Source organism: Ictidomys tridecemlineatus, chromosome 4, assembly GCF_052094955.1.
Source record: "Ictidomys tridecemlineatus isolate mIctTri1 chromosome 4, mIctTri1.hap1, whole genome shotgun sequence".
NCBI lineage: Eukaryota > Metazoa > Chordata > Mammalia > Rodentia > Sciuridae > Ictidomys > Ictidomys tridecemlineatus.
Genome location: NC_135480.1, coordinates 207,197,824 through 207,207,366, shown reverse-complemented (window position 1 = coordinate 207,207,366; position 9,543 = coordinate 207,197,824).

Here is a 9,543-nt window from a genome sequence, read left to right as displayed (position 1 = left end):
TGGCTCTCCAGCCCTCCCAGCGCCCAGCGGACTCCTCAGCCTGGCCTCCTGTCTGCTGACCTGCAGGCATCTCAGGAGCGCCTGGCCTGCCCCTCTCCGCCCTGGGGGCAGGCAGAAGTCACCGGGAGCCTGAGCCCTTCTCTGGCCCAGAGCCTTTAAACAGCATGGCGTTTGCAGGACATCCCAGAACGTCCAAGTCCAGCCTCATGGCTCATCAGACCCTGAGGACTGGACAGTAGTGTCACTCCCACCCATCAAATGAGGCAGCTGAGGTCCACAACCTGGGCTCTGATGCCACCTGCTTAGAAGGGATCAGCGCAATGTCCTGTGTGTCCCCATCGTAAGGCAGAGTACAGGGAGACATGGGGCTTCCCCCACCGAGTGCTGTGCACCGACCAGCTGGTGACACACAGAGACGCACCAGCAGGCACACATCACGCACGCGCCTGCTGCGCAAGACACACACACCGCCACCAGGGGCCGCGTGTCGGGAACCCATGTCCCCCCTGCCGGAGGCTGAGTCGGCTGGGCAGCCCTGAGGGGAGTCGGGGCCCCTCCAGAAGCAGGTGTCCACAGGGCAACCCGGCCGTACCTCCCTGCCCCCTACCAGCCAGCGCGCCCAGGGCCTCAGGGCTCCCCTGGCACACAGGAGAATCGGAGCGGCCGGAGGCTAGGGCCGGGAGGGGCTGGGCTGCCAAGCCGCGAGGGCCACACCGACAGGCTCTCCAGCGTGGCAGAGCTGATTTATGAAGGCCGTCTGGGCGGCCGGCCAAGTCTGTAAGTCACGGACAATTAGGAGGCATGCTGCAGCCTCAGCCTCCCCACAGGCCTGCGCCGGCCTCCCGCGCGCCCAGCTCCACTGCAGCCTCCCAAGCAGGTTGGCCCCCATGGCCACCTCTCGGGGCCCAGGCAGGTCCCCAGCTCAGCTTGCAGACGAAACTCTGAAAGCCCGGGACATGGCACCTTTGCACAGAGGCTGCTGAGCAGGTGACAGGGCCCCAGATCACTCCAGTCACTCTTAACGATGTCCTCCTCCAGTGGCCTCTGACACCAAGGCCTGCTTTGACATCTTGGGGCTCTCACAAGGGCCAGGGGTGCCCAGGGAGCAGAGGACAGGAAGGGAGGGGCCGTCTTCTCCCTTGCTACCGAGAACGGCCACCGGCCCTTCAGGACTTCAAGAGGGACCTGGTGTGGCCATTTCAGGCCAAGACCACTGGCCCTGCCAGCCCAGGGTTCCTCTCCCTGGGAGCTGAGAACTGCGACACCATGGGGCAACATTCCCGTCTGACTGTCCACAGGACTCCCTCTCCCGCTGGCCCCTCTGGTGTGTGCTCAGGTGCCCCGGAGGCTGAGCAGCGGCGTCTTGGTGAGCTTGCCCATGGCAGCCCTGGGCGCCCCCTCAGCGACAGAGCATTTAGAGTGTCGCGGGGCCAAGGAGGAACCGCCTCTTCAGAGGTGCGCGGCTCTAACCCGATGAGTTTACGGAGCCTCCCGAGTGCGCGGGCGGCAGTGAAGTTCAGGATTCCTGGCTGCTTCTCAGGCACCTGAGACGATCGACAGCCACAGCGGGGACACTTGCCTGGAACCGCCAGCAGTGATCCCCCGTAGATCTGAAATCCAAGTCTGACCCAGCGTCCCACATCCCATCAGTAACCCTGTCCCCACCCCCACCCCCGGGGACACATGGGTTTGAGAAGTTCTTGGTTAATCCAAGGGACAGAGCAGAGGGGCTGCGACACCTGGCCCTGGCTACCGCCCAGCTGCCAAGACAGGGTGGCCGAGGCTGTGTCCTCCCAGCCCGCTGGCTCATCTCTACATGAGGAGATGAGTGGGCACAGACCCAGCCAGCCCCCCGGCCTGGGCATGGCTTCTAAGGAGCAGTGCCCGGGGTCAGCCACACCTTGGCCCTGGCCTGGCCCTGGCCTGTCGCCACCACAAGTGTGCCCATTGCCGGGCACACTCACAGCCTTCCTGGTGCACGCCCTCAGAGCCAGGCTCAGGGAAAGGCAGCAGGAAGGCGGTTCTGAGCGAGCACGTAGACACAACAGGCCATTGTAGCGGCCGCACCCCCCAGCTGGTGGCGGCTGGCAGGGCACGGGGTGCTGGGCCCCCGCCAGACGCACGCTCTGCTCCGTGAGCGCACCAGAGGTGTTCCGTCTGAGGCAGTCTGCGGCCTTTGTCTCGTCTGCTACTGAAGCTTCCTGTCTGCTCCTCTCCTCTCCAGGAAGAGATCTGAAACCCAAAACCTTTATTGCGCCTTTTAAAAGGCTTCACAGCTCCCCATCCACCTCATCCCCATCTGGCTCTGCAGCTGGGACCGTTGGGGGCAGCTGTGCCGGGGCCGAGGGGAAGTCACCCTGGTCTCGCTGGGCTGCAGGGACTTGGCTGGGGAGGACCTGGGGGCGGGAGGAAGACAGGAGCAGGAGGTGGCCGAGGTCCTGCGGCTGCGGGCCCCAGGTGCCCGTCTCTCTGGCCGTTGGCTGGTTGAGGTGGCAGAGTGGAGTGCCACCCAGGAGGCTGGTGGCCTCAGCCCTTTCCCACCTCACCTGTGTTGGGGAACGCAGCCCTGCCCAGTAGGCCCTGGGACCCCATGGGGACCCACCGAGGCTGACAGGTTTGGAGAAGTGTTAGGAAACGGGTGAGTGCCATCCAGGAGCAGCCTGTCGCCACACAGGCTGGCTCCCCTTCCCCTCCAGCCCAGGCGAGCGCCCACATGCCTCCAGCCTTGGCTTCCCCTTCTGTCATGGTGCCCACCTCACGGGGGCATTGTTGAGATTCCATGAGGCCGTTGCATACAAAGCCCGTAAAACACTATTTTTAAATGATATTTTTAAAAGGCAATTGCTACTATTTTCATGATCGTGGGTTGAGGGCAAGAAAAGGGAGTTCCAGAATTTAATGAAGGATCCTTATCACAAGAGCTATCACCCCAGTTAGGGCACCACATACCCAAGTGCCCGGGAAACAAAAGGTTCTGGATCAGTGCCCAAGAACTCTGGGTCAAGGGAGCAGGCCAGGAGGGCTGCCTGGAAGGGGCAGGCTGGAGATTGAAAAGCAGAGTGAACCGAGCTGTGAGAGCTCTTGGGCCGCATCTGTGACAGATGGCTTCACAGTTCCACAGGTCTGGGTCTGGCCAGGCACCTGTGCCCTCAGCGGCCCCCGACCCCCTCCCACACCTTTCCCAGGGCAGCAAGAAAACTGCCACTGCCCTGGGGAGAGGATGGCTGCAGCAGCTGCTGTCCCTGGCCTCGCTGGACCGGCCTCTCAGATCTGTCCCTTGCTCGTGGTCGCCAGCGGCCAAAGGTGCCTGCTCAAGGGCTTGCTGGGCTCCTCTCCTGCTCTCTGGAGGGCATGTGAACAGGGCCAGGAGGCCAAGCCCAACATGGGCCTGGCCCGGGTCCTGCCCGATCGTTCCCCTTCCCTTCCAGGAAGCTGGGACTCCCGCGCCCTCACTGGGCTTTGTTTTCCCGACGGCCCTGCCAACCGGAGCCCGCGGGCCCAGAGCCCAGCCAAAGCCAGCCTGCAGAGCTGCTGCGGTCACATCGGGAAGACGTCCGGGCAGAGACAGAGGCAGTGGTCTCCGAGCAGCAGTTGACGAGTGCCTGCTGCCACCCCGGGGCTCAGCAAGCTGTGGCTTCAACCACCAGGCCACTGCCGAGCCAGCCGGGTAGGGCTGGGCAGGGGCCTCTGCCAGCCCATCCCAGGAGTCAGGGGACCGTGGGACCAAAGACTCAGCCAGACAGACCCAAGGCCTGCAGGCTCTGCTCCTGGCGCCTGTGAAGACCACACCCTCCAACCCCAGGACCACCCCTGAGGGGGACTCAGCCTGAAGACGACCCGCCCACCAGGCCGTGTCCTCCAGGTCACGCACCTTAGCCACCTTGCTGCGACTTCATGAAGCGTTGGAGTGCCCAGGGTCTCGCTTCGGAGAGCGGTGGCATGCCTGACCTGGAGCTTCCTGGCCTTGTGTCTGTGGGTGGCCCTGACGGTGCCCTGTTCTGCCATCAGGTGGCACATGCAGGGGTTGGCTGTGGACCGTCCATCACCGTCCTTCATCCACCTTCTCTGTTTCTTTTCTCCCCTCTCCTGCCTTCTTGTGGATGGTGGAGCTTTTGAATTCTGCTTTCCTCCGTTGAGCTAGAACATGGGCACTGCTCCTGTCCCCCCCGATTGCAGATCACACTTTGCCCCTGGAACACAGTGGGGACGCCAGGACCTTTGCATCCCAGTTGCTTCTGCCCTGACCTCACGGCCATCCCCGACCTGAATTCCTGCTCAGTCCTCACCTGAAGCCCCGCGAGGTTCTGACCCTCGGTGTCTGCTTCCCTTCCTTCAGACTCCCACTCTTCCTACCTTCCTTCCCTTCCTTCTGCCTCAAGTCACCCTGAAGGCTTGGGGTCGCGGGACTGCGGGAGACGTCCTTGGTTGTTACCTCCTTGGGTGGTCATGACATTTGTGCTGGGTGTTGAATTTGAAACTGAGGGTCACTGGCTCTCAGGGTTCTGAAGACACTGCTTCTGCCACGGCCGAGAAGTCAAGCTTCCCTGGTGGGGATGTGAGCAGGGGACGCCGGGCTCCGTCCCAACACCCAAGGAAACAGGGGAATGGTAGGAGGCAGGCGGCGGGGGGTCTCCAGGAGAACTATCTTATTTTTCTGATGATCTGCATTCCCCTTTGGCTCTATTTCAATACTGCCAAAGGCCAATGTCTCGGCTTGGCACCAGAATCACGAGCCACCACACAGCTTTGTAGATTCAAACAGCAATTCTTTATTCCAGCTCTCACACCACCTCCACACAGGTCCAGGGACAATCGCATTCTGCTGTCTCCCGCACAAACCACCTACTCCCAGAGGCTCTCTCCAAATCCCATTTTAATCTCACGAGAACTCAACGGGAACAAGCAGCAGGAACACCCTAATCCCAGCAATAATCTTCAACTTCCAACTTCCCTAAAACCCATTATCTTAAACTGGCAACGCCTTAAACTCAAGGAGCCGGTTACTTCCTCAAACCTGATCAGCTCTAAACCCGAATCCGCCTTGGTCCTTGAGCAAGGTCACCTTATTAAAGCATGCATGCAATGTTCCATCGAATGTCCTCTAAGCAGCATGGGGTACGCTTGGCAAGGAAATTTCGATGCGTCATTCCTACTTGGTAATGGCCCTCAGCATCTCCCCCCTTCTGATTAATTAAACAACAAGCAATGCGGCTTAGGACCGTGCCTGGTAGGTTGTCCAATTCAACATATGGTTCTTACCCGTCATCGGATGAACTGACCTCTAGGCGTCAGTCCCCTGTCTTAGGTTGAATCCACTGCAATCAGATCAACCCGTCGCTGACTACCGGTCCAGCATTCAGCCATGCTTGTGGATAGGCCTAAGCACCAGTGGGGGGGTGAGGTTCTTGCCTCACCTCTGTTGGCCCCCAAATTTAACCTTGGTGCCAGTGGGGGGGTGAGGTTCTTGCCTCACCTCTGTTGGCCCCCAAATTTTAGACCATCACTAGTAGAAGGGAGGAAGATACAGAAATGCCACGACACCAAGCCAATTGACGGCTCCTTTGGAAAAATTGCATCACTGGTGACACCATCAGCAAAGATGCCAGCATTACCACAATTAACATGGGGTGCGCTGGCAAGGAAATTGCATCACTGGTGACACCATCAGCAAAAATATGCCAGCATTACCACCATTCGCTGCACCAGACGATAGATCACAATGCATGCAACTGATAAATAGTCCAGTCAGGTTCTGCAGGCAGTTCAAAGTGGAAGAGTCTATCAATATGTCCATTTCCTCACAAAGTAAATCAAATCCTTGATTGAGCATTACTTGTTGAGTTATATTCATTGATGCATCAGTTTATACAGTTTACTGTGGTAGCTATCATAGAAGCTGTAGTTTGGTTTTCTTAGTCTTCACCGGCACTGGGATGGAGATGGGAATTCTGGTAATGATGTTAAAGAGACATTATCCTGAACAGAATTATTAAATATAATGAAAAGGAAAAGTGAAAGTAAACAAACAGATCTGTTAATCACCTTTAAAAACAATAGTAAGCAAACAGATCTATTAACCACCTTTGAAAACAATCATTAACAGCTGTTTACCTAATTAGATTAAACCACTTAAATCACGTGAATAAAAAAAAAATTCGGATCCATTTTTTCATGAGCGCTCCTCATATGGACATACACACATACTGACATGCAACACAAAACAGTGCAGACATAACATACAACACATAAGACAATAATAACGGCCTTGTAGCTTTACCTAGGTAAAATCTCCATTGCAATGTTTAAAAACTCCACAGTCAAAAAATTAAAAACAGTCAAAAAACAAAACTGATCAGAAAAACATTAACCTAGGTTTGTATGAGCTCAAAAAATAAAATAGAACTTTATGATGTGGGAAAAAGCAATAATAAAATAGATATTGAAAAAAAGCACCGTGGTTAATCACTGTCGCAGATGTAAGAATAGCCAAGCTGGAGCTCTGGATTTCAGCTATTATGGATTTCAGTCAAATCATCTTCTTTTTCTGTAGAAATTGTTTTGGTTAACCTCTCTGGAATCCAAATCGGCTGCTGTTCTCCCTGTGGGAACACACAAACGGAACCCCGACTCCAGACAATAACTGGGTCGGGACCTTTCCATTGTCCTGTTAGAATATCTTTCCAAAGTACCTTAGGCTTATGTACATTTTTCAGATACATATGTCTTTCCACAGCACTAAGTCCTGATGAATGCAAATTTAGAAAGTTTAGAGTAAAAAAAGGGTTATTTTAAGTTTATCTTTGGGGGATATGTACCCCTTAAAGATCCTTTTAAATTTAAGTCTTTCAAAAGCATTTTGCCTTAGTTTTTAGAATTATTTTAGTCCTTATAATTTTTAGATGTGGTTTTAAACCATAGTTGTCTTAGCCTTTTGCATTTTCTATCTGAAATACCTTTACTTGACATTTTCAACCATTTTCTATCTTATTTCTATCTTCTACTTTCCTTCTAAGGTTTATATATTTACCCTTAGTTGCTTTTTTCTCTCCTAGTTTTCTTTTGTTTCCTATTTTGTGGGTTTAAAATTCTTGTCTTTCTATATCTTTTTTATCTTCCTATATCTTTTTTATCTTTCTACATCTTCTCTCTCTCTCTTTTTTTACCTTCCTGTACTTCTATTTTTGAAGTTTTCCACTTCAAAATTTTAATCTTCTTTATCTAAATCTTTTATCTTATTATCTTCCCATTTTCATGAGTTATATTTTTTTTTCTCCGTCATGAAGGCATCTTAACCACCTTCAATTTAACTTTTTAAAGCCTCTTGCAACTTATTTAGACATTTTACAACTTTTTACTTTACCACACAAAGATTATCTCATCTCCCTCTTTTTAGTTTAATAATAGTTTGATGAGTAAAGCAATCTTTTTTCCGCCATGAAGGTATCTTGACCACCTTCAAGTTAATCTTTCAAAGCCTTCCAATTATCTTCTATACTGTACTTTTAAATGTACTTTTTCACCACCTACCGCTTTATTCTTTTAAACGAGGCTTAGATTCTGTATAAATCGCTTAATATTAGTTTACATGGCTGCCCTTCAACCAAAGGCTTTTTTTTTTAACTCCATTAAGAAGCTTTGTCTCAATCTGCCATGTACAAATACCTTTTTTTTTCTTCTTTCTTCCTTTCTCAAGCTTTTAAAGTCTAGTTTCCTCAAAATCTTTTTAAATGGCATTTTACAACTTTACCACACAGAGATTATCTCATCTAGAAACATTTCTTTAACCTTTAACCTTTTATATTAAAATATATTTCCACATCTTGAACCTTTTTATATCCCTTTTTTAACCGTTAACGCTTTTTATAAATTCACATTCTGAAACAACCCTTATAAAATTACTCCACTTTAATAAGATGAAATATTTTCATGTTTTCTAAGGTACTATTATACTGTAATTAAAACCCAACTGAAACTTCTTATACTCTCTGTATATAAATTATACATGATAGAATCTTAACACTTAGTAACCTTGTTTCAGCAAAGACACAGACCAAAGCAATTTATGAAAACACACATAATGTTTAAATATATTACCTTATGGAACTTAATAAGTAAAGAGTACTTGATTTCATATTTAGTGGTTGATATTTTAACACTTTAGCTTTGTAAATTAATCAGATGTCTGTAAAAACCAAGATCTTAGACAAGTATAGTAAACAGGACTAGCAATCTCTTTCTTCTTGAAGAAAAATCCTTCTACAGGATACCATGATTGTCCCATTGATATACTTAATAACTCATCTCTAAAAAGCCATGGGCTACATTTTTGTATTGTATCAACATATGCCCTAGCGGTTCTTGGTCTTACTGGGGTGCCTCCTTCCTCTAACAATTTCTCTTCCTCGGAGGCGAACAACTTCAAACCTTGAGTCAACCATTTTCCCCAGTTTGCCTGAGAAAGTTCTAGAAACAGGCAACTTGAAATAAAAACAAAATAAATCAAAACCAGAACACGTTGTTTTTTAAAATGGTCACCCATTTTTTTGCTCTCCTTCAGGATCGAGCAAATTCACTTACCCCCAAGCTTCAGACATCCCAAGTACGGGCCACCATTATGCCAAAGCCAAGGTCTCTGCTTGGCACAAGATTCAGGAGGCACCACACACCTTTGTAGGTTCAAACAGCAATTCTTTATTCCAGCTCTCACACCACCTCCACACAGGTCCAGGGACAATCGCATTCTGCTGTCTCCCGCACAAACCACCTACTCCCAGAGGCTCTCTCCAAATCCCATTTTAATCTCACGAGAACTCAACGGGAACAAGCAGCAGGAACACCCTAATCCCAGCAATAATCTTCAACTTCCAACTTCCCTAAAACCCATTATCTTAAACTGGCAACGCCTTAAACTCAAGGAGCCGGTTACTTCCTCAAACCTGATCAGCTCTAAACCCGAATCCGCCTTGGTCCTTGAGCAAGGTCACCTTATTAAAGCATGCATGCAATGTCCCATCGAATGTCCTCTAAGCAGCATGGGGTATGCTTGGCAAGGAAATTTCGATGCGTCATTCCTACTTGGTAATGGCCCTCAGCACAATACCGCAGTGTTCTGCATTTTATTCTGATATGAGGAGTGTGGAATCCTTCTCCATCTGGCTTCAGACTCGTTGGCTTCTTAGATTGAGGGTTGCTGTCTTTCATTAGATCTGAAATGGTTTCAGCCATAATCCTTTTTACACCTAACCCCTAGCCCTCTTCTCCTTCCCCCTTTCCCAGAACCCCAGTTAGCAGCGTGTTTCTGGGCATCCTCCTGCTTGCCCTGGTCCACTTCTTGACCTTTTAGGAGAAGCCCTGTTCCTAACTTTTTCTCTCTGGTCCTTCAGTTCACTAATTCCTTCTTCAGTGGTGTCTGAACTTGTCAAAATGTCTTTGGAGTTTTTCTAGGGTCAGGCTTTTTATTTCTAGGAGTATTTTGGTTCCTTTTCAAGCAGGTTCACTCTTTATTAATGTATTCCTCTTTTTTATATATAAAACATTCTTCTT